At 47.0% G+C, this 22671-nt stretch overlaps 18 non-coding genes and 5 pseudogenes across 18 annotated transcripts; 6 read left to right on the forward strand and 17 right to left on the reverse strand.

The window, feature by feature from the left end:
- Positions 1 to 101: 101 nt before the first annotated feature.
- On the reverse strand, positions 102 to 265 carry LOC135044940 (U1 spliceosomal RNA). Its single transcript, XR_010237476.1, has one exon. It is a non-coding gene; the product is annotated as a U1 spliceosomal RNA (small nuclear RNA).
- A 670-nt stretch (positions 266 to 935) lies between these two features.
- LOC135044556 (U1 spliceosomal RNA) lies at positions 936 to 1098 on the reverse strand. The gene has a single exon (XR_010237125.1). It is a non-coding gene; the product is annotated as a U1 spliceosomal RNA (small nuclear RNA).
- Positions 1099 to 1250: 152 nt separating this feature from the next.
- On the reverse strand, positions 1251 to 1414 carry LOC135044900 (U1 spliceosomal RNA). Its single transcript, XR_010237436.1, has one exon. It is a non-coding gene; the product is annotated as a U1 spliceosomal RNA (small nuclear RNA).
- Positions 1415 to 2116: 702 nt separating this feature from the next.
- On the reverse strand, positions 2117 to 2251 carry LOC135044540 (U1 spliceosomal RNA; annotated as a pseudogene).
- A 152-nt stretch (positions 2252 to 2403) lies between these two features.
- Positions 2404 to 2567, reverse strand: LOC135044991 (U1 spliceosomal RNA). The gene has a single exon (XR_010237527.1). It is a non-coding gene; the product is annotated as a U1 spliceosomal RNA (small nuclear RNA).
- Positions 2568 to 3269: 702 nt separating this feature from the next.
- Positions 3270 to 3404, reverse strand: LOC135044541 (U1 spliceosomal RNA; annotated as a pseudogene).
- Positions 3405 to 3556: 152 nt separating this feature from the next.
- On the reverse strand, positions 3557 to 3720 carry LOC135044992 (U1 spliceosomal RNA). The gene has a single exon (XR_010237528.1). It is a non-coding gene; the product is annotated as a U1 spliceosomal RNA (small nuclear RNA).
- A 2361-nt stretch (positions 3721 to 6081) lies between these two features.
- LOC135044604 (U1 spliceosomal RNA) lies at positions 6082 to 6237 on the forward strand. Its single transcript, XR_010237146.1, has one exon. It is a non-coding gene; the product is annotated as a U1 spliceosomal RNA (small nuclear RNA).
- A 674-nt stretch (positions 6238 to 6911) lies between these two features.
- Positions 6912 to 7075, forward strand: LOC135045120 (U1 spliceosomal RNA). Its single transcript, XR_010237653.1, has one exon. It is a non-coding gene; the product is annotated as a U1 spliceosomal RNA (small nuclear RNA).
- Positions 7076 to 7227: 152 nt separating this feature from the next.
- LOC135044521 (U1 spliceosomal RNA) lies at positions 7228 to 7390 on the forward strand. Its single transcript, XR_010237103.1, has one exon. It is a non-coding gene; the product is annotated as a U1 spliceosomal RNA (small nuclear RNA).
- A 3304-nt stretch (positions 7391 to 10694) lies between these two features.
- On the reverse strand, positions 10695 to 10858 carry LOC135044890 (U1 spliceosomal RNA). Its single transcript, XR_010237426.1, has one exon. It is a non-coding gene; the product is annotated as a U1 spliceosomal RNA (small nuclear RNA).
- A 692-nt stretch (positions 10859 to 11550) lies between these two features.
- LOC135044483 (U1 spliceosomal RNA) lies at positions 11551 to 11692 on the reverse strand (annotated as a pseudogene).
- A 152-nt stretch (positions 11693 to 11844) lies between these two features.
- Positions 11845 to 12008, reverse strand: LOC135044496 (U1 spliceosomal RNA). The gene has a single exon (XR_010237080.1). It is a non-coding gene; the product is annotated as a U1 spliceosomal RNA (small nuclear RNA).
- A 692-nt stretch (positions 12009 to 12700) lies between these two features.
- On the reverse strand, positions 12701 to 12842 carry LOC135045272 (U1 spliceosomal RNA; annotated as a pseudogene).
- A 152-nt stretch (positions 12843 to 12994) lies between these two features.
- On the reverse strand, positions 12995 to 13158 carry LOC135044610 (U1 spliceosomal RNA). The gene has a single exon (XR_010237152.1). It is a non-coding gene; the product is annotated as a U1 spliceosomal RNA (small nuclear RNA).
- Positions 13159 to 14462: 1304 nt separating this feature from the next.
- On the forward strand, positions 14463 to 14536 carry TRNAN-AUU (transfer RNA asparagine (anticodon AUU)). Its single transcript has one exon. It is a non-coding gene; the product is annotated as a tRNA-Asn (tRNA).
- A 5366-nt stretch (positions 14537 to 19902) lies between these two features.
- Positions 19903 to 20018, reverse strand: LOC135044787 (U5 spliceosomal RNA). The gene has a single exon (XR_010237326.1). It is a non-coding gene; the product is annotated as a U5 spliceosomal RNA (small nuclear RNA).
- Positions 20019 to 20293: 275 nt separating this feature from the next.
- Positions 20294 to 20409, reverse strand: LOC135044653 (U5 spliceosomal RNA). Its single transcript, XR_010237194.1, has one exon. It is a non-coding gene; the product is annotated as a U5 spliceosomal RNA (small nuclear RNA).
- Positions 20410 to 20683: 274 nt separating this feature from the next.
- Positions 20684 to 20799, reverse strand: LOC135044675 (U5 spliceosomal RNA). Its single transcript, XR_010237216.1, has one exon. It is a non-coding gene; the product is annotated as a U5 spliceosomal RNA (small nuclear RNA).
- A 264-nt stretch (positions 20800 to 21063) lies between these two features.
- Positions 21064 to 21179, reverse strand: LOC135044750 (U5 spliceosomal RNA). The gene has a single exon (XR_010237290.1). It is a non-coding gene; the product is annotated as a U5 spliceosomal RNA (small nuclear RNA).
- A 270-nt stretch (positions 21180 to 21449) lies between these two features.
- Positions 21450 to 21565, reverse strand: LOC135044709 (U5 spliceosomal RNA). Its single transcript, XR_010237250.1, has one exon. It is a non-coding gene; the product is annotated as a U5 spliceosomal RNA (small nuclear RNA).
- A 144-nt stretch (positions 21566 to 21709) lies between these two features.
- LOC135044595 (U1 spliceosomal RNA) lies at positions 21710 to 21837 on the forward strand (annotated as a pseudogene).
- Positions 21838 to 22430: 593 nt separating this feature from the next.
- Positions 22431 to 22594, forward strand: LOC135044964 (U1 spliceosomal RNA). The gene has a single exon (XR_010237500.1). It is a non-coding gene; the product is annotated as a U1 spliceosomal RNA (small nuclear RNA).
- The last annotated feature ends 77 nt before the right edge of the window (positions 22595 to 22671 follow it).

Genomic DNA, 22671 nt, shown 5'->3' on the forward strand with positions numbered 1-22671 from the left:
TGAAGGAAATCCAACTGAGGCAGCACAAGGAAACTCTCAAAAAAAGAACAAGGCTAGAGGAAGATCTGAGACAAAGAAATCTGACTTTTACCAGAGCTGACCAGAGGAAAGCACAAACACAGTCCCCCACTACCACAAATAATGCAGTCGAGTTTCCCACATTTGGGGAAATCACAGGGTTCAGCATACCCAGAATGCAATGAATGAACCTCACCCTGGAAGAACAATCTTCATGACCATGGTATCTCCTATGCAAAATAAGTATGATTTGGGATAGGGCTGGGGAGGGCCGCTGCTCAGGCACATCTCTGTCAAGTAAAGGAGATTCAACTGAGGCAGCACAAGAGAACTCTCATCTGGGGACAACAACTGCAGGGAGAACACATATTTTCAGATGAACATGGGAGAGCAGAAGGCTGCCTAATACTGAAGCACCCCAAACAACAAACCAAATGCAACAACTAGTACAAGCATTCCTGGGGGAAGGTCTGCAGAAGACGTATTTGCATACGGTGATGTCATCCAAGCAGTGGGCCAAAGTTGGCTGGAACCCTCATCTGCATATGAAAAGAGAAAAGGGGTATGCAGGGCATGGCGGCCTTTTGCGGCGCTTGGATGACCCTTAGTTCGCATTAAACACCTCCACCCTCCGTCGGTGTGGGGCTCATGTTGGCTATGCCCCAGCCCCTGAAGCATTCAAGCTGATTTCTTGCAGCAGCTGGGCACTGTAACAGCTCCAGAGCTGCTCTGAAAGGCAAGTAAAAGGGTGTGGGCCCTGCAGCACTACCTGTAGTTTGCATTGTGCGTTGGAAGGCACAAAGTAAGCAGACAGGAGAAGTCAGGAGAGTGCACAAGGGCATAGAAGGCAGCGGCTCAAGAAAAGAGAAGTGGAAACAGACAGCAAACTAGGCTGGAGAGAGACCTGAGACAAAGAGATCTGAATTATACGAGAGCCGACCAGGGGAAACGCAAATTATGCAGTCAAGTTTCCCACATTTGGGGAAATCGCAGGAGCAGCACACCCAGAGTGCAATGGGTGAGCCTTGCCCTGGGAGAAGCACCTTCATGATCATAGTATCTCACCTGGCAGTTATGTAGGAGTTGGGCTAGAGCTGGGGAGGGTCGCTGCTCGGGTACCCCCCTGTCAAGTGAAGGAGATCAAACTGAGGCAGCACAATGGAACTCTCGAAAGAAGAACAAGGCTAGAGGAAGATCTGAGACAAAGAAATCTGACTTTTACCAGAGCTGACCAGAGGAAAACACAAACACAGTCCCCCACTACCACAAATAATGCAGTTGAGTTTCCCACATTTGGGGAAATCACAGGGGTCAGCATACACAGAATGCAATGAATGAACCTCACCCTGGGAGAACAATCTTTATGACCATGGTATCTCCTATGCAAAATAAGTATGATTTGGGATAGGGCTGGGGAGGGCCGCTGCTCAGGCACATCTCTGTCAAGTAAAGGAGATTCAACTGAGGCAGCACAAGGGAACTCTCATCTGGGGACAACAACTGCCGGGAGAACACATATTTTCAGATGAACATGGGAGGGCAGAAGGCTGCCTAATACTGAAGCACCCCCAAACAACAAACCAAATGCAACAACTAGTACAAGCATTCCTGGGGGAAGGTCTGCAGAAGACGGATTTGCATACAGTGATGTCATCCAAGCAGTGGGCCAAAGTTGGCTGGAACCCTCATCTGCATATGAAAAGAGAAAAGGGGTATGCAGGGCATGGCGGCCTTTTGCGGCGCTTGGATGACCCTTAGTTCGCATTAAACACCTCCACCCTCCGTCGGTGTGGGGCTCATGTTGGCTATGCCCCAGCCCCTGAAGCATTCAAGCTGATTTCTTGCAGCAGCTGGGCACTGTAACAGCTCCAGAGCTGCTCTGTAAGGCAAGTAAAAGGGTGTGGGCCCTGCAGCACTACCTGTAGTTTGCATTGTGCATCGGAAGGCACAAAGTAAGCAGACAGGAGGAGAAGTCAGGATAGTGCACAAGGGTATAGAAGGGAGGGGCTCAAGAAAAAAGAAGTGGAAACAGACAGCAAACTAGGCTGGAGAGAGACCTGAGACAAAGAGATCTGAATTATATGAGAGCCGACTAGGGGAAACACAAATTATGCAATCAAGTTTCCCATATTTGGGGAAATCGCAGGGGCAGCACACCCAGAGTGCAATGGGTGAGCCTTGCCCTGGGAGAAGCAACTTCATGATCATAGTATCTCACCTGGCAGGTAAGTAGGAGTTGGGCTAGAGCTGGGGAGGGTCGCTGCTCGGGCACCCCCCTGTCAAGTGAAGGAGATCCAACTGAGGCAGCACAAGGGAACTCTTGAAAGAAGAACAAGGCTAGAGGAAGATCTGAGACAAAGAAATCTGACTTTTACCAGAGCTGACCAGAGGAAAGCACAAACACAGTCCCCCACTACCACAAATAATGCAGTTGAGTTTCCCACATTTGGGGAAATCACAGAGGTCAGCATACCCAGAACGCAATGAATGAACCTAACCCTGGGAGAACAATCTTCATGACCATGGTATCTCCTATGCAAAATAAGTATGATTTGGGATAGGGCTGGGGAGGGCCGCTGCTCAGGCACATCTCTGTCAAGTAAAGGAGATTCAACTGAGGCAGCACAAGGGAACTCTCATCTGGGGACAACAACTGCAGGGAGAACACATATTTTCAGATGAACATGGGAGGGCAGAAGGCTGCCTAATACTGAAGCACCCCCAAACAACAAACCAAATGCAACAACTAGTACAAGCATTCCTGGGGGAAGGTCTGCAGAAGACGGATTTGCATACAGTGATGTCATCCAAGCAGTGGGCCAAAGTTGGCTGGAACCCTCATCTGCATATGAAAAGAGAAAAGGGGTATGCAGGGCATGGCGGCCTTTTGCGGCGCTTGGATGACCCTTAGTTCGCATTAAACACCTCCACCCTCCGTCGGTGTGGGGCTCATGTTGGCTATGCCCCAGCCCCTGAAGCATTCAAGCTGATTTCTTGCAGCAGCTGGGCACTGTAACAGCTCCAGAGCTGCTCTGTAAGGCAAGTAAAAGGGTGTGGGCCCTGCAGCACTACCTGTAGTTTGCATTGTGCATCGGAAGGCACAAAGTAAGCAGACAGGAGGAGAAGTCAGGATAGTGCACAAGGGTATAGAAGGGAGGGGCTCAAGAAAAAAGATGTGGAAACAGACAGCAAACTAGGCTGGAGAGAGACCTGAGACAAAGAGATCTGAATTATATGAGAGCCGACTAGGGGAAACACAAATTATGCAATCAAGTTTCCCATATTTGGGGAAATCGCAGGGGCAGCACACCCAGAGTGCAATGGGTGAGCCTTGCCCTGGGAGAAGCAACTTCATGATCATAGTATCTCACCTGGCAGGTAAGTAGGAGTTGGGCTAGAGCTGGGGAGGGTCGCTGCTCGGGCACCCCCCTGTCAAGTGAAGGAGATCCAACTGAGGCAGCACAAGGGAACTCTTGAAAGAAGAACAAGGCTAGAGGAAGATCTGAGACAAAGAAATCTGACTTTTACCAGAGCTGACCAGAGGAAAGCACAAACACAGTCCCCCACTACCACAAATAATGCAGTTGAGTTTCCCACATTTGGGGAAATCACAGAGGTCAGCATACCCAGAACGCAATGAATGAACCTAACCCTGGGAGAACAATCTTCATGACCATGGTATCTCCTATGCAAAATAAGTATGATTTGGGATAGGGCTGGGGAGGGCCGCTGCTCAGGCACATCTCTGTCAAGTAAAGGAGATTCAACTGAGGCAGCACAAGGGAACTCTCATCTGGGGACAACAACTGCAGGGAGAACACATATTTTCAGATGAACATGGGAGGGCAGAAGGCTGCCTAATACTGAAGCACCCCCAAACAACAAACCAAATGCAACAACTAGTGCAAGCATTCCTGGGGGAAGGCCTGCCGCAGATGGATTTGCATATGGTGATGTCATCCAAGCAGTGGGTCAAAGTTGGCTTCAACCCTCGTCTGCATATGAAAAGAGAAAAGGGGCATGCAGGGCATGGCGGCCTTTTGCGGCGCTTGGCTGACCCCTAGTTTGCATTAAACACCTCCACCCTCCGTCGGTGTGGGGCTCATGTTGGCTATGCCCCAGCCCCTGAAGCATTCAAGCTGATTTCTTGCTGCAGCTGGGCACTGTAACAGCTCCAGAGCTGCTCTGTAAGGCAAGTAAAAGGGTGTGGGCCCTGCAGCACTACCTGTAGTTTGCATTGTGCGTTGGAAGGCACAAAGTAAGCAGACAGGAGAAGTCTGGAGAGTGCACAAGGGCATAGAAGGCAGCGGCTCAAGAAAAGAGAAGTGGAAACAGACAGCAAACTAGGCTGGAGAGAGACCTGAGACAAAGAGATCTGAATTATACGAGAGCCGACCAGGGGAAACACAAATTATGCAGTCAAGTTTCCCACAGGAGTATATAGGATACGACCCAGTGGTACCTGACGACATAGATACTAACAGCTATTTAATAACATTACGCTAGAAAGTGATTATTAGCAACATATATATCTATATAAACAACCCCGCCAGGGTTGTGCCTTCAAAAATAATCACACACGGACACGCTTTTTAAACCTTTTTTTCACATCTCTTTATTCTTCTTATGCACATGTATGTTAGTTCTGTGATTTTAACCTTTATGTTTCACTGCAGTTTGGGATAATAATATTAATATTTATCCAATTTTAATACATACTTAATAAAGGTTATATTTTATGATTCATTCATTCTGTCCAGTGCGTCAACAGTGCAGATTTCTTCTTGTTTTTTCTCCCAAATTCTATAACAATGACAGTAAATGTTGTTTCTTTTCAAACAGAACTTTCTTGACCATGCTTCTTGCTTGAAAGATCTGGGAGCACATGGAAAACAGTACAAACCATGCAGTATCACAAGAGCCTTTATTTGATATTTCATGAAGATAGAGCAGAATTGAGGACACGTCAACTATTTCTGCCGAAGGTGGTTCATCTTTCCACATGGTGCCTTTGGCCACTGACACCTTCGTTGAGTCAAAGTCTCTGGCTGTGGTCAGAACTTTGAAAATTTATGTCACCAGAACGGTTCAGATTAGGAAAACAGAGGCTCTGTTTGTCCTGTATGCTCCCAACAGGATTGGGTGTCCTGCTTCCATGTAGACAATTATGCGCTGGATCTGTGGTAAGATTCAGCATGCTCATTCCACGGCAGGATTGCCGTTACTGAATTAGGTAAAGACCCATTCTACTAGAAAGGTGGGTTCATCCTGGGCAGCTGGTCGGGGAGTCTCGGCATTGCAACTTTGCCGAGCAGCTATTTAGTAAACACTTTTGCTAAGTTTTACAAGTTTTAGATTAAAGGAGATTCAACTGAGGCAGCACAAGGGAACTCTCATCTGGGGACAACAACTGCAGTGAGAACACATATTTTCAGATGAACATGGGAGGGCAGAAGGCTGCCTAATACTGAAGCACCCCCAAACAACAAACCAAATGCAACAACTAGTACAAGCATTCCTGGGGGAAGGTCTGCAGAAGACGGATATGCATATAGTGATGTCATCCAAGCAGTGGGCCAAAGTTGGCTGGAACCCTCATCTGCATATGAAAAGAGAAAAGGGGTATGCAGGGCATGGCGGCCTTTTGCGGCGCTTGGATGACCCTTAGTTCGCATTAAACACCCCCACCCTCCTTCGGTGTGGGGCTCATGTTGGCCATGCCCCAGCCCCTGAAGCATTCAAGCTGATTTCTTGCAGCAGCTTGGCACTGTAACAGCTCCAGAGCTGCTCTGTAAGGCAAGTAAAAGGGTGTGGGCCCTGCAGCACTACCTGTAGTTTGCATTGTGCATTGGAAGGCACAAAGTAAGCAGACAGGAGGAGAAGTCAGGATAGTCCACAAGGGTATAGAAGGGAGGGGCTCAAGAAAAAAGAAGTGGAAACAGACAGCAAACTAGGCTGGAGAGAGACCTGAGACAAAGAGATCTGAATTATATGAGAGCCGACCAGGGGAAACATAAATTATGCAGTCTAGTTTCCCACATTTGGGGAAATCGCAGGGGCAGCACACCCAGGTGAGATACTATAATCAGGAAGGTGCTTCTCCCAGGGCAAGGCTCACCCATTGCACACTGGGTGTGCTGCTCCTACGATTTCCCCAAATGTGGGACACTTGACTGCATAATTTGTGTTTCCTCTGGTCGGCTCTCGTATAATTCAGATCTCTTTGTCTCAGGTCTCTCTCCAGCCTAGTTTGCTCTCTGTTTCCACTTCTTTTTTCTTGAGCCCCTCCCTTCTATACCCTTGTGCACTATCCTGACTTCTCCTCCCGTCTGCTTACTTTGTGCCTTCCAATGCACAATGCAAACTACAGGTAGTGCTGCAGGGCCCACACCCTTTTACTTGCCTTACAGAGCAGCTCTGGAGCTGTTACAGTGCCCAGCTGCTGCAAGAAATCAGCTTGAATGCTTCATGGGATGGGGCATGGCCAACATGAGCCCCACACCAAAGGAGGGTGGGGGTGTTTAATGCGATCTAGGGGTCATCCAAGCACCGCAAAAGGCCGCCATGCCCTGCACGCCCCTTTTCTCTTTTCATATGCAGATGAGGGTTGAAGCCAACTTTGACCCACTGCTTGGATAACATCACCATATGCAAATCCATCTGCTGCAGGCCTTCCCCCAGGAATGCTTGCACTAGTTGTTGCATTTGGTTTGTTGTTTGGGGGTGCTTCAGTATTAGGCAGCCTTCTGCCCTCCCATGTTCATCTGAAAATATGTGTTCTCCCTGCAGTTGTTGTCCCCATATGAGAGTTCCCTTGTGCTGCCTCAGTTGAATCTCCTTTACTTGACAGAGATGTGCCTGAGCAGCGGCCCTCCCCAGCCCTATCCCAAATCATACTTATTTTGCATAGGAGACACCATGGTCATGAAAATTGTTCACCCAGGGTGAGGTTCATTCATTGCATTCTGGGTATGCTGACCCCTGTGATTTACCCAAATGTGGGAAACTCGCCTGCATTATTTTTGGTAGTTGGGGACTGTGTTTGTGTTTTCCGCTGGTCAGCTCTGGTAAAAGTCAGATTTCTTTGTCTCAGATCTTCCTCTAGCCTTGTTCTTCTTTCGAGAGTTCCATTGTGCTGCCTCAGTTGGATCTCCTTCACTTGACAGGGGGGTGCCCGAGCAGCGACCCTCCCCAGCTCTAGCCCAACTCCTACTTACCTGCCAGGTGAGATACTATGATCTTGAAGGTGCTTCTCCCAGGGCAAGGCTCAACCATTGCACTCTGGGTGTGCTGCCCCTGCGATTTCCCCAAATATGGGAAACTTGACTGCATAATTTGTGTTTCCCCTGGTCGGCTCTCGTATAATTCAGATCTCTTTGTCTCAGGTCTCTCTCCAGCCTAGTTTGCTGTCTGTTTACACTTCTCTTTTCTTGAGCCGCTCCCTTCTATGCCCTTGCGCACTATCCTGACTTCTCCCGTCTGCTTACTTTGTGCCTTCCAACGCACAATGCGAACTACAGGTAGTGCTGCAGGGCCCACACCCTTTTATTTGCCTTACAGAGCAGCTCTGGAGCTGTTACAGTGCCCAGCTGCTGCAAGAAATCAGCTTGAATGCTTCAGGGGCTGGGGCATAGCCAACATGAGCCCCACACCGAAGGAGGGTGGAGGTGTTTAATGCGAACTAGGGGTCATCCAAGCGCCGCAAAAGGCTGCCATGCCCTGCATAACCCTTTTCTCTTTTCATATGCAGATGAGGGTTCCAGCCAACTTTGGCCCACTGCTTGGATGACATCACCGTATGCAAATTCGTCTCCTGCAGACCTTCCCCCAGGAATGCTTGTACTAGTTATTGCATATGGTTTGATATTTGATGGTGCTTCAGTATTAGGCAGCCTTCCGCCCTCCCATGTTCATCTGAAAAAATGTGGTCTCCCTGCAGTTGTTGTCCCCAGACGAGAGTTCCCTTGTGCTTCCTCAGTTGAATCTCCTTAACTTGACGGGGGAGGGGCTTGCCCGAGCAGCCACCCTCCCCAGCCCTATCCCAACTCATACTTATTTTGCATATGAGATCTCTATATCATGAAGATTGTTATCACAGGGTGAAGTTCATCCATTATATTTTAAAATAGGAAGGTTCAAATTACATATTTGAATTGCATCTATGTGCTGGATTCAAATGTCCCCCCCCCCTTCCTTTCTCAATTGTGCCCGTCAGCAGCTATTCTAAGGTTGCTGCCAATGGGTGTGACACATTAATTTCTTCTGTGGGGTACACTGGACTCCACAAGGATTCACATTGGGGTGTAGAGTAGGATCTTGATCTGAGGCACCAACCGGCTCAAAGCTTTTGACTGTTCCCAAGATGCTCAGCGCATTCTCCTCTATAACCCCGCTTCCATGAACAGGGAGCTCAGTTTGTAGTTGGTGCCTTCAGTAGCAGGCCACTTAACAGGGGCCTGCCTCAGGCAGCCTATTCTTAGCTATTAATTTTGACAAGAAAATAAGAACTTTTTTTATGAGAATCTACAAGGGCTGCAGCAGGCTAGGTCTAATAGACATCTTTACTGCAGCTTCATCACTCCCAGCGGCGCTGTATACTCCCGTGCCCTGGTTGCTGGGTCACTGCAGCGGAGGCTCCGGTTTCTTCCTAAGGTCAGTCACACACGCACCGCCCTTCCGGATCACGAGGCCGCTGATGAAGGGGAGCGTGGCCGTAGGGGGTGGACCGTGTGCGCACTGGCGTGGACACTGATTACTGGGCAGCCGCTCCACGAGCCACCAGGTACAGTTAAGGAGCACAGGTCTGGGGTTTTTTCTCCCATATTAAACCAATTTTGTACTGCCCGCAGCGCATTGTGATAGGTAATAGGGCCTGATTCAGGTTGGATTGCAATCACAGTAAGCGATCCAACTGCAAAAATTGCTAAGAGCATACGCATGTGCCTGCATTTTCTGCGGCACCCCGCAGAGAATGCGATCGCCTCTGCCTGTCAATCGGGGCAGGGGGGGAGAGGGGGGTCAGCAACACTCCATTTCCAAGTCAGGGATGGAGCGGTGCGGGGGCAAGGCTTCAAAATGGGGTCTGCAACGGAGGAGACACAGGGGGCGTGGTCACAGCGGCTGTATGACATCACATTCAGCCGCTGTGATCACAAAAATGGTGGCGGCTTCCTGCGCGCACATACAGTCTGCACCAGCAGGAGGCTACACCATTTTTTATGATCACGCTGAACTGCAGTGCGACTGCAATTACAGATTGGTCAAGAAGGGAGGCGTCATGCTGGGTGGCCATGTCCTGTCACTGTGCAGGAGCCAGCACCGCTCACACACTAGTCCCCGGGTGCAGCCCCCAACCCCCGGGACACCCGGAGCAACAAAATGTAGATTCAGGCCACCAGGCCACGCCCCTACCTATGAAACCATGCCTCCTTTTTACCATTGCGCTGCTTATCTGCGCGCACTGCATTACAATCTCCTTCGCCACCTCTCTGGGTGTCACCAGTGATAGTGACACCTCTGCCATGCTTGTAGCAGCTGGTCCTAAGATCTACGCCTCAAGCCCTGAGTGTTTGCCCTTGTGACTTGTTGATCATCATAGCGAAGCAGATGCTTACAGAAAACTGCAGGGGCTTAGATTGAAAATAAAAAAATATATGGGTATAAGGTAGAGAGGAGCGGGTTCGGTTCTCCGAGAACCGAATTCCCCACGAACTCCACGTGGTTTACACTGGTCCGAGGCAGGCTCGGTTGTTCCCGCCTGACTCGGAAAACCTGAACAAGGGAAAATGTCATCATCCCGCTGTCGGATTCTCGCGAGATTCGGATTTCATATAAAGAGCTGCGCGTTGCCGCCATTTTTACTCGTGCATTGAAGAGGGAGCGGAGAGGACGTGGCTATGTTCTCTCAGTGGAAATCTCAATATCAGTGCTCAGTATCAGTGGTTACTTATTGCTGCTCAGTAATACTAGTAGTGTGTCTCTCCTGCTCAGTGTCAGTTCTCAGTAGTATCCTCATCAGTGCTCAGTATCACTGCTCATTGTCTTGTGCTGCATTGTGGTGCTCAGCATACTACAGTACATTACTAATAGTCCAGTGCTGCATCTTGCTGCTCAGTGTCAGTTCTAGTATCCTCATCAGTGCTCACTATCACTGCTCATTACATTGTGGTGTTCTGTATACTACAGTAACATAGTAATATAGTAACATATAGTAATATAGTTTTTGAGGTTGAAAAGAGGCAAATTGCCCATCGTGTTCAACCTGTTTTAAGTTGTGATGATTCTACATACTTGCTGAATAATGTTTTATGACTAGTTAACTACTACAACTCATGTTACCCCCGGATTAACCATGTTGATATTTTAAGTATTATAACCTTGGATAGCTTTTTCATTCAGAAATGTATCCATTCCTTTTTTAAATCCAATTACAGAGTCCGCCATTACCACCTTCCCTGGCAGGGAATTCCACATCCTGATTGCCCTAACAGTGAAGATCATAGTATCTAACCTGGCAGGTAAGTAGGAGTTGGGCTAGAGCTGTGGAGGATTGCTGCTTGGGCACCCCCTGTCAAGTGAAGGAGATCCAACTGAGGCAGCACAAGGGAACTCTCGAAAGAAGAACAAGGCTAGAGGAAGATCTGAGACAAAGAAATCTGACTTTTACCAGAGCTGACCAGAGGAAAGCACAAACACAGTCCCCCACTACCACAAATAATGCAGTCGAGTTTCCCACATTTGGGGAAATCACAGGGGTCAGCATACCCAGAATGCAATGAATGAACCTCACCCTGGGAGAACAATCTTCATGACCAAGGTATCTCCTATGCAAAATAAGTATGATTTGGGATAGGGCTGGGGAGGGCCGCTGCTCAGGCACATCTCTGTCAAGTAAAGGAGATTCAACTGAGGCAGCACAAGGGAACTCTCATCTGGGGACAACAACTGCAGGGAGAACACATATTTTCAGATGAACATGGGAGGGCAGAAGGCTGCCTAAAACTGAAGCACCCCCAAACAACGAACCAAATGCAACTACTAGTGCAAGCATTCCTGGGGGAAGGCCTGCAGCAGATGGATTTGCATATGGTGATGTCATCCAAGCAGTGGGTCAAAGTTGGCTTCAACCCTCGTCTGCATATGAAAAGAAAAAAGGGGTGTGCAGGGCATGGCAGCCTTTTGCGGCGCTTGGATGACCCCTAGTTCGCATTAAACACCTCCACCCTCCTTCGGTGTGGGGCTCATGTTGGCTATGCCCCAGCCCCTGAAGCATTCAAGCTGATTTCTTGCAGCAGCTGGGCACTGTAACAGCTCCAGAGCTGCTCTGTAAAGCAAGTAAAAGGGTGTGGGCCCTGCAGCACTACCTGTAGTTTGCATTGTGCGTTGGAAGGCACAAAGTAAGCAGATGGGAGAAGTCAGGATAGTGCACAAGGGTATAGAAGGGAGGGGCTCAAGAAAAAAGAAGTGGAAACAGACAGCAAACTAGGCTGGAGAGAGACCTGAGACAAAGAGATCTGAATTATATGAGAGCCGACCAGGGGAAACACAAATTATGCAGTCAAGTTTCCCACATTTGGGGAAATCGCAGGGGCAGCACAGCCAGAGTGCAATGGGTGAGCCTTGCCCTGGGAGAAGCATCTTCATGATCATAGTATCTCACCTGGCAGGTAAGTAGGAGTTGGGCTAGAGCTGGGGAGGGTCGCTGCTCGGGCACCCCCCTGTCAAGTGAAGGAGATCCAACTGAGGCAGCACAAGGGAACTCTCGAAAGAAGAACAAGGCTAGAGGAAGATCTGAGACAAAGAAATCTGACTTTTACCAGAGCTGACCAGAGGAAAGCACAAACACAGTCCCCCACTACCACAAATAATGCAGTTGAGTTTCCCACATTTGGGGAAATCACAGGGGTCAGCATACCCAGAATGCAATGAATGAACCTAACCCTGGGAGAACAATCTTCATGACCATGGTATCTCCTATGCAAAATAAGTATGATTTGGGATAGGGCTGGGGAGGGCCGCTGCTCAGGCACATCTCTGTCAAGTAAAGGAGATTCAACTGAGGCAGCACAAGGGAACTCTCATCTGGGGACAACAACTGCAGGGAGAACACATATTTTCAGATGAACATGGGAGGGCAGAAGGCTGCCTAATACTGAAGCACCCCCAAACAACAAACCAAATGCAACAACTAGTGCAAGCATTCCTGGGGGAAGGCCTGCAGCAGATGGATTTGAATATGGTGATGTCATCCAAGCAGTGGGTCAAAGTTGGCTTCAACCCTCGTCTGCATATGAAAAGAATAAAGGGGTGTGCAGGGCATGGCGGCCTTTTGCGGCGCTTGGATGACCCCTAGTTCGCATTAAACACCTCCACCCTCCTTCGGTGTGGGGCTCATGTTGGCTATGCCCCAGCCCCTGAAGCATTCAAGCTGATTTCTTGCAGCAGCTGGGCACTGTAACAGCTCCAGAGCTGCTCTGTAAAGCAAGTAAAAGGGTGTGGGCCCTGCAGCACTACCTGTAGTTTGTATTGTGCGTTGGAAGGCACAAAGTAAGCAGACGGGAGAAGTCAGGATAGTGCACAAGGGTATAGAAGGGAGGGGCTCAAGAAAAAAGAAGTGGAAACAGACAGCAAACTAGGCTGGAGAGAGACCTGAGACAAAGAGATCTGAATTATATGAGAGCCGACCAGGGGAAACACAAATTATGCAGTCAAGTTTCCCACATTTGGGGAAATCGCAGGGGCAGCACACCCAGAGTGCAATGGGTGAGCCTTGCCCTGGGAGAAGCATCTTCATGATCATAGTATCTCACCTGGCAGGTAAGTAGGAGTTGGGCTAGAGCTGGGGAGGGTCGCTGCTCGGGCACCCCCCTGTCAAGTGAAGGAGATCCAACTGAGGCAGCACAAGGGAACTCTCGAAAGAAGAACAAGGCTAGAGGAAGATCTGAGACAAAGAAATCTGACTTTTACCAGAGCTGACCAGAGGAAAGCACAAACACAGTCCCCCACTACCACAAATAATGCAGTTGAGTTTCCCACATTTGGGGAAATCACAGGGGTCAGCATACCCAGAATGCAATGAATTAACCTAACCCTGGGAGAACAATCTTCATGACCATGGTATCTCCTATGCAAAATAAGTATGATTTGGGATAGGGCTGGGGAGGGCCGCTGCTCAGGCACATCTCTGTCAAGTAAAGGAGATTCAACTGAGGCAGCACAAGGGAACTCTCATCTGGGGACAACAACTGCAGGGAGAACACATATTTTCAGATGAACATGGGAGGGCAGAAGGCTGCCTAATACTGAAGCACCCCCAAACAACAAACCAAATGCAACAACTAGTGCAAGCATTCCTGGGGGAAGGCCTGCCGCAGATGGATTTGCATATGGTGATGTCATCCAAGCAGTGGGTCAAAGTTGGTTCAAACACCTTTGCAAAGTTCTATAAGTTTGATACCCTGGCTGAGGAGGACCTCCTGTTTGCTCAATCGGTGCTGCAAAGTCATCCGCACTCTCCTGCCCGTTTGGGAGCTTTGGTATAATCCCCATGGTCCTTACGGAGTCCCCAGCATCCTCTAGGACGTAAGAGAAAATAAGATTTTAAACCTACCGGTAAATCTTTTTCTCGTAGTCCGTAGAGGATGCTGGGTGCCCGTCCCAAGTGCGGTCTACTTCTGCAAGACTTGTATATAGTTATTGCTTACATAAGGGTTATATGTTAGTTTTCATCGGTCTTGGACTGATGCTATGTTGTTTTCATACTGTTAACTGGGTAGTATATCACAAGTTATACGGTGTGATTGGTGTGGCTGGTATGAATCTTGACCTTGGATTAACAAAAATCCTTTCCTCGTACTGTCCGTCTCCTCTGGGCACAGTTTCTCTAACTGAGGTATGGAGGAGGGGCATAGAGGGAGGAGCCAGTGCACACCCAGATCTAAAGTCTTTCTTAAAGTGCCCATGTCTGCTGCGGAGCCCGTCTATCCCCCATGGTCCTTACGGAGTCCCCATCATCCTCTACGGACTACGAGAAAAAAAAATTACCGGTAGGTTTAAAATGTTATTTTTTTCTCTGCAACCCACTGCTAAATTGTGCTTCCTAGCTGTTTTTTATAAAATCACTTAATTAAATCTAACTCTGATTACGTCAGAGAAGGCCAGGTACCCTACACCATAAGAGGGGGTTTGAAATTTTGACTTGTCTACTTAAAGATCACCAAAATCTGATGACAAGGTCAATTACATCCCTGGGTGGGATTGAACCACCAACCTTTTGGTTAATAGCCCATGTAAGTGCAAGAAATCCTGAAGCACTCACTCATCATGGGAAAGTACCAATGTGTTTCTTACAAAAATTCTCCAGATTATTGACTTTTTAAAGTTTTTCTAGGAAACGTTCTAGATGAATGCTTATTAGCCTTTGTCAGTATTGACTTTCGCAAGGTGTCTCTGTGGCGCAATCGGTTAGCATGTTTGGCTATTAACCAAAAGGTTGGTGGTTCAATCCCACCCAGGGATGTAATTGACCTTGTAATCAGATTTTGGTGATCTTTAAGTAGACAAGTCAAAATTTCAAAAACCCCCCTTATGGTGTAGGGTACCTGGCCTTCTCTGATGTAATCAGAGTTAGATTTGATTAAGTGATTTTATAAAAAAACAGCTAGGAAGCACAATTTAGCAGTGAGTTGCAGAGAAAAAAAATTATGCTGGCAGAAAAGTCCAATTGAGTGATTAAACAGCTCTTCATTTTCTGATTTTATGTTTATGCTAACAAATTTGCTCTCTGAAAAGTGTCCACAAAGCCAAGTCTCTGATTAACACCTTTGTAGGAATGGTTTTTCACCTATTACTGAATTAAACTTGCTTCATTGGAAAGGCATCAAAGATGCATCCTCATTTCAATGTCTACTGAAATAATACAGGTTGACACCAGGAAACGTCACTGCATCCTTGCTGCTTCCTCATGGGGAAGTCTGTTTAATGTGAAAACAAGGTGATATCTAATCAGCACACAGGTAAGGAATTAAGAAAATCTTTCTTTATGGGTGAAGATGTTTCTCACAAATTGTTGTCCCAATGCATCATTGAAATTCAAGATGGAAGATGATTTTCATATATCACTTGTACATTTTGCATTGCTCTTCTGGTGACAATGTAGTTTGTTTTTGTCAATTACCATTTCAGTAATAGGGTAAAGAAAATTAAGTGGATTTTTTAAAGAAAACAATGCTGTCAATATACTATTAAAACAAATTAAAATGATAAAAGTTATTGTACTTTAAGTAAAAATAAAAGTGCCAAAATATCAATCCCAGTTTTTTATTACTTTAATTATAAAAAAAAAAATGCACATAGCAGAGGATAGTTTCGATCAATCGACCTCTGGGTTATGGGCCCAGCATGCTTCCATTGCACTACTCTGCTGCTCATGGAAGTGTAAGAGATCCTGAAGACTAAATTGATTAAAGGCCTTAAAGTACTGGACTATAAGGAAAGACTTACTAGGCTGAATATTTATACACTAGAAAAGAGGTGCCTAAGAGGAGATATTATTAATATCTTCAAATATGTAAAGATACATAACAAAGAGTTATCAGAGGAATTATTTATTAAAAGAACACGTGGTCACTCGCTGCGACTGGAGGAAAGTTCAGAACGCAATGGAGGAAAGGTTTCTTCACTGTTAGGGCAATCAGGATGTGGAATTCCCTGCCAGGGAAGGTGGTAATGGCGGACTCTGTAATTGGATTTAAAAAAGGAATGGATACATTTCTGAATGAAAAAGCTATCCAAGGTTATAATACTTAAAATATCAACATGGTTAATCCGGGGGTAACATGAGTTATAGTAGCTAACTAGTCATAAAACATTATTCAGCAAGTATGTAGAATCATCACAACTTAAAACAGGTTGAACACGATGGGCAATTTGCCTCTATTCAACCTCAAAAACTATGTTACTATATTACTATGTTATTGTAGTATACAGAACACCACAATGCAATGAGCAGTGATAGTGAGCACTGATGAGGATACTAGAACTGACACTGAGCAGCAAGATGCAGCACTGGACTATTAGTAATGTACTGTATTATGCTGAGCAACACAATGCAGCACAAGACAATGAACAGTGATACTGAGCACTGATGAGGATACTACTGAGAACTGACACTGAGCAGGAGAGACACACTACTAGTATTACTGAGCAGCAATAAGTAACCACTGATACTGAGCACTGATATTGAGATTTCCACTGAGAGAACATAGCCACGTCCTCTCCGCTCTCTCTTCAATGCACGAGTAAAAATGGCAGCAACGCGCAGCTCTTTATATGGAATCCGAATCTCGCGAGAATCCGACAGCGGGATGATGACATTTTCCCTTGTTCAGGTTTTCCGAGTCAGGCGGGAACAACCGAGCCTGCCTCGGACCAGTGTAAACCACGTGGAGTTCGTGGGGAATTCGGTTCTCGGAGAACCGAACCCGCTCCTCTCTACCTTATACCCTATCAATTTTTTTATTTTCAATCTAAGCCCCTGCAGTTTTCTGTAAGCATCTGCTTCGCTATGATGATCAACAAGTCACAAGGGCAAACACTCAGGGTTTGAGGCGTAGATCATAGGACCAGCTGCTACAAGCATGGCAGAGGTGTCACTATCACTGGTGACACCCAGAGAGGTGGCGAGGGAGATTGTAATGCAGTGCGCGCAGATAAGCAGTGCAATGGTAAAAAGGAGGCATGGTTTCATAGGTAGGGGCGTGGCCTGGTGGCCTGAATCTACATTTTGTTGCTCCGGGTGTCCCGGGGGTTGGGGGCTGCACCCGGGGACTAGTGTGTGAGCGGTGCTGGCTCCTGCAAAGTGACAGGGCATGGCCACCCAGCATGACGCCTCCCTTCTTGACCATGCTGTAATTGCAGTCGCACTGCAGTTCAGCGTGATCATAAAAAATGGTGTAGGCTCCTGCTGGTGCAGACTGTATGTGCGCGCAGGAAGCCGCCACCATTTTTGTGATCACAGCGGCTGAATGTGATGTCATACAGTCGCTGTGACCACGCCCCCTGTGTCTCCTCCGTTGCAGACCCCATTTTGAAGCCTTGCCCCCGCACCGCTCCATCCCTGACTTGGAAATGGAGTGTTGCTGACCCACCTCTCCCCCCCTTCCCCGCCCCGATTGACAGGCAGAGGCGATCACATTCTCTGCGGGGTGCCGCAGAAAATGCAGGCACATGCGTATGCTCTTAGCAATTTTTGCAGTTGGATCGCTTATTGTGATTGCAATCCAACCTGAATCAGGCCCTATTACCTATCACAATGCGCTGCGGGCAGTACAAAATTGGGTTAATATAGGAGAAAAACCCCCAGACCTGTGCTCCTTAACTGTACCTGGTGGCTAGTGGAGCGGCTGCCCAGTAATCAGTGTCCACCGCAGTGCGCACACGGCCCACCCCCTACGGCCTCGCTCCCCTTCAGCAGCGGCCTCGTGATCCGGAAGGGTGGTGTGTGTGTGACTGACCTTAGGATGAAACCGGAGCCTCCGCTGCAGTGACCCAGCAACCAGGGCACGGGAGTATACAGCGCCGCTGGGAGTGATGAAGCTGCAGTAAAGATGTCTATTAGACCTAGCCTGCTGCAGCCCTTGTAGATTCTCATAAAACAAGTTCTTCTTTTCTTGTCAAAATTAATAGCTAAGAATAGGCTGCCTGAGGCAGGCCCCTGTTAATTGGCCTGCTACTGAAGGCACCAACTACAAACTGAGCTCCCTGTTCATGGAAGCGGGGTTATAGAGGAGAATGCACTGAGCTTCTTGGGAACAGTCAAAAGCTTTGAGCCGGTTGGTGCCTCAGATCAAGATCCTACTCTACACCCCAATGTGAATCCTTGTGGAGTCCAGTGTACCCCACAGAAGAAATTAATGTGTCACACCCATTGGCAGCAACCTTAGAATAGCTGCTGACGGGCACAATTGAGAAAGGAAGGGGGGGGGGGACATTTGAATCCAGCACATAGATGCAATTCAAATATGTAATTCGTACCTTCCTATTTTAAAATATAATGGATGAACCTCACCCTGTGAGAACAATCTTCATGATCAAGAGATCTCATATGCAAAATAAATATGAGTTGGGATAGGGCTGGGGAGGGCTGCTCGGGCAGCACCTCCCCCGTCAAGTTAAGGAGATTCAACTGAGGAAGCACAAGGGAACTCTCGTCTGGGGACAACAACTGCAGGGAGACCACATCTTTTCAGATGAACATGGGAGGGCGGAAGGCTGCCTAATACTGAAGCACCATATGCAACAACTAGTACAAGCATTCCTGGGGGAAGGTCTGCAGCAGACGGATTTGCATACGGTGATGTTATCCAAGCAGTGGGCCAAAGTTGACTGGAACCCTCATCTGCATATGAAAAGAGAAAAGGGGCATGCAGGGCATGGCGGCCTTTTGCAGTGCTTGGATGACCCCTAGTTCACATTAAACACCCCCACCCTCCTTTGGTGTGGGGCTCATGTTGGCCATGCCCCATCCCCTGAAGCATTCAAGCTGATTTCTTGCAGCAGCTGGGCACTGTAACAGCTCCAGAGCTGTTCTGTAAGGCAAGTAAAAGGGTGTGGGCCCTGCAGCACCACCTGTAGTTCGCATTGTGCGTTGGAAGGCACAAAGTAAGCAGACGGGAGGAGAAGTCAGGATAGTGCGCAAGGGCATTCTTTTCTCTTAGTCCGTAGAGGATGCTGGGGTCACATTAAGAACCATGGGGTATAGACGGGATCCGCAAGAGAAATGGGCACTTTAAGACTTTCAAAGGGTGTGAACTGGCTCCTCCCTCTATGCCCCTCCTCCAGACTCCAGTTATAGGAACTGTGCCCAGGGAGACGGACATTTCGAGGAAAGGATTTATTGTTAAACTAAGGTGAGCATCTTACCAGCTCACACCTTAAACATGCCGCAGAACGTGGCATTCAACAGAACACAAGCCAACGGCATGAACAATTGCAGCAAAAAGCTGACCAGAACCATAACACAACATGTGTATAACCACAAGTAATAACTGCAGACACAGTATGGACTGGGACGGGTGCCCAGCATCCTCTACAGACTAAGAGAAAAGGATTTACCGGTAGGTATTAAAATCCTATTTTCTCATACGACCTAGAGGATGCTGGGGTCACATTAAGAACCATGGGGTTATACCAAAGCTCTTGAACGGGTGGGAGAGTGCGTACGACTCTGCAGCACCGAATGACCCAACTTAAGGTTATCATCAGCCAAGGTATCAAACTTGTAAAACTTAGCAAAAGTGTTTACTAAATAGCTGCTCGGCAAAGTTGCAATGCCGAGACTCCCCGACCAGCTGCCAAGGATGAACCCACCTTTCTAGTAGAATGGGTCTTCACCTACTTCAGTAACGGCAATCCTGCCGTGGAACGAGCATGCTGAATCTTACCACAGATCCAGCGCATAATGGTCTGCATGGAAGCAGGACACCAAATCCTGTTGGGAGCATACAGGACAAACAGAGCCTCTGTTTTCCTAATCTGAACCGTTCTGGTGACATACATTTTCAAAGTTCTGACCACAGCCAGAGACTTTGACTCAACGAAGGTGTCAGTGGCCAAAGGCACCATGTGGAAAGATGAACCACCTTCGGCAGAAATTGTTGACGTGTCCTCAATTCTGCTCTATCTTCATGAAAGATCAAATAAAGGCTCTTGTGATACTGCATGGTTTGTACTGTTTTCCATGTGCTCCCAGACCTTTAAGCAAGTAGCATGGTCAAGAAAGTTCTGTTTGAAAAGAAACAACATTTACTGTCATTGTTATGCAAATAAACTTACATTAAAGCTAACAAGAAAGCACACTCGTTCTGTCTTTAAACTGATAAAAGAAACCCCAATAATATGGGGCATGCAAAAATTGAGATAAAACTCAGTTTTGCTCCTCTCCACGGAAATCTTTAATAAAAGGCGAAATATTTGTTAGTTCTGAAGAGAAACCAGAGCATGACCAAGATTCCACCTGTCGCCTGAGTGCCATGCCAGCAGTTCTCATTCAGCTGAAAGTGAGCACCCAATTTGAATGAAAGAAAGCAGATTTCTCACCAGGCTTCCCCTTGCTATAAACATGGTTTGTACTCTTTTCCATGTGCTCCCAGATCTTTCAAGCAATTAGTGTGGTCAAGAAAGTTCTGTTTGAAAAGAAACAAACATTTACTGTCATTTCTATGCAAATGAGCTTACATTAAAGCACACTCGTTCTATCTTTAAACCGATAAAATAAAACCCCAATAAGATGGGGCATGCAAAAATTGAGATAAAACTCAGTTTTGCTCCTCTCCACGGAAATCTTTAGTAAAAGGCGAAAGATTTGTTCGTTCTGAAGAGAAACCAGAACATGACCAAGATTCCACCTGTCGCCTGAGTGCCATGCCAGCAGTCCTCATTCAGCTCAAAGTGAGCACCCAATTTGAAAGAAAGAAAGCAGATTTCTCACCAGGCTTCCCCTTGCTATAAACATGGTTTGTACTCTTTTCCATGTGCTCCCAGATCTTTCAAGCAATTAGTATAGTCAAGAAAGTTCTGTTTGAAAAGAAACAAACATTTACTGTCATTTCTATGCAAATGAGCTTACATTAAAGCACACTCGTTCTATCTTTAAACCGATAAAAGAAACCCCAATAAGACGGAGCATGCAAAAATTGAGATAAAACTCAGTTTTGCTCCTCTCCACGGAAATCTTTAGTAAAAGGCGAAAGATCTGTTCGTTTTGAAGAGAAACCAGAGTATGACTAAGATTCCACCTGTCGCCTGAGTGCCATGCCAGCAGTCCTCATTCAGCGCAAAGTGAGCACCCAATTTGAAAGAAAGAAAGCAGATTTCTCACCAGGCTTCCCCTTGCTATAAGCATGGTTTGTACTCTTTTCCATGTGCTCCCAGATCTTTCAAGCAATTAGAATGGTCAAGAAAGTTCTGCTTGAAAAGAAACAGACATTTATAGTCATTGTTATGCAAATAAACTTACATTAAAGCTAACAAGAAACTGATAAAAGAAACCCCAATAATATGGGGCATGCAAAAATTGAGATAAAACTCAGTTTTGCTCCTCTCCACAGAAATCTTTAATAAAAGGCGAAAGATTTGTTCGTTCTGAAGAGAAACCAGAGCATGACCAAGATTCCACCTGTCGCCTAAATGCTGTGCCAGCAGTCCTCATTCAGATCAAAGTGAGCGCCCAACTTGAAAGTAAGCAGATTTCTCACCTGGCTTCTCCTTGCTATAAGCATGGTTTGTACTGTATTCCATGTGCTCCCAGATCTTTCAAGCAAGTAGCATGGTCAAGAAAGTTCTGTTTGAAAAGAAACAAACATTTACTGTCATTTCTATGCAAATGAGCTTACATTAAAGCACACTCATTCTATCTTTAAACCGATAAAAGAAACCCCAAAAAGATGGGGCATGCAAAAATTGAGATAAAACTCGGTTTTGCTCCTCTCCACGGAAATCTTTAATAAAAGGCGAAAGATTTGTTCGTTCTGAAGAGAAACCAGAGCATGACCAAGATTTTTATCTGAAAATATGTGTTCTCCCTGCAGTTGTTGTCCCCAGATGAGAGTTCCCTTGTGCTGCCTCAGTTGAATCTCCTTTACTTGACAGAGATGTGCCTGAGCAGCGGCCCTCCCCAGCCCTATCCCAAATCATACTTATTTTGCATAGGAGATACCATGGTCATGAAGATTGTTCTCCCAGGGTGAGGTTCATTCATTGCATTCTGGGTATGCTGACCCCTGTGATTTTCCCAAATGTGGGAAACTCGCTTTTATACCCTTGTGCACTATCCTGACTTCTCCTCCTGTCTGCTTACTTTGTGCCTTCCAATGCACAATGCAAACTACAGGTAGTGCTGCAGGGCCCACACCCTTTTACTTGCCTTACAGAGCAGCTCTGGAGCTGATACAGTGCCAAGCTGCTGCAAGAAATCAGCTTGAATGCTTCAGGGGATGGGGCATGGCCAACATGAGCCCCACACCGAAGGAGGGTGGGGGTGTTTAATGCGAACTAAGGGTCATCCAAGCGCCGCAAAAGGCCGCCATGCCCTGCATACCCCTTTTCTCTTTTCATATGCAGATGAGGGTTCCAGCCAACTTTGGCCCACTGCTTGGATGACATCACCGTATGCAAATCCGTCTTCTGCAGAACTTCCCCCAGGAATGCTTGCACTAGTTGTTGCATTTGGTTTGTTGTTTGGGGGTGCTTCAGTATTAGGCAGCCTTCTGCCCTCCCATGTTCATCTGAAAATATGTGTTCTCCCTGCAGTTGTTGTCCCCAGATGAGAGTTCCCTTGTGCTGCCTCAGTTGAATCTCCTTTACTTCACAGAGATGTGCATGAGCAGCGGCCCTCCCCAGCCCTATCCCAAATCATACTTATTTTGCATAGGAGATACCATGGTCATGAAGATTGTTCTCCCAGGGTGAGGTTCATTCATTGCATTTTGGGTATGCTGACCCCTGTGATTTACCCAAATGTGGGAAACTCGACTGCATTATTTGTGGTAGTGGGGGACTGTGTTTGTGCTTTCCTCTGGTCAGCTCTGTTAAAACTCAGATTTCTTTGTCTCAGATTTTTCCTCTAGCCTTGTTCTTCTTTCGAGAGTTCCCTTG

This window comes from Pseudophryne corroboree, unplaced genomic scaffold (assembly GCF_028390025.1).
Source record: "Pseudophryne corroboree isolate aPseCor3 unplaced genomic scaffold, aPseCor3.hap2 scaffold_90, whole genome shotgun sequence".
NCBI classification, from domain to species: Eukaryota; Metazoa; Chordata; class Amphibia; order Anura; family Myobatrachidae; genus Pseudophryne; species Pseudophryne corroboree.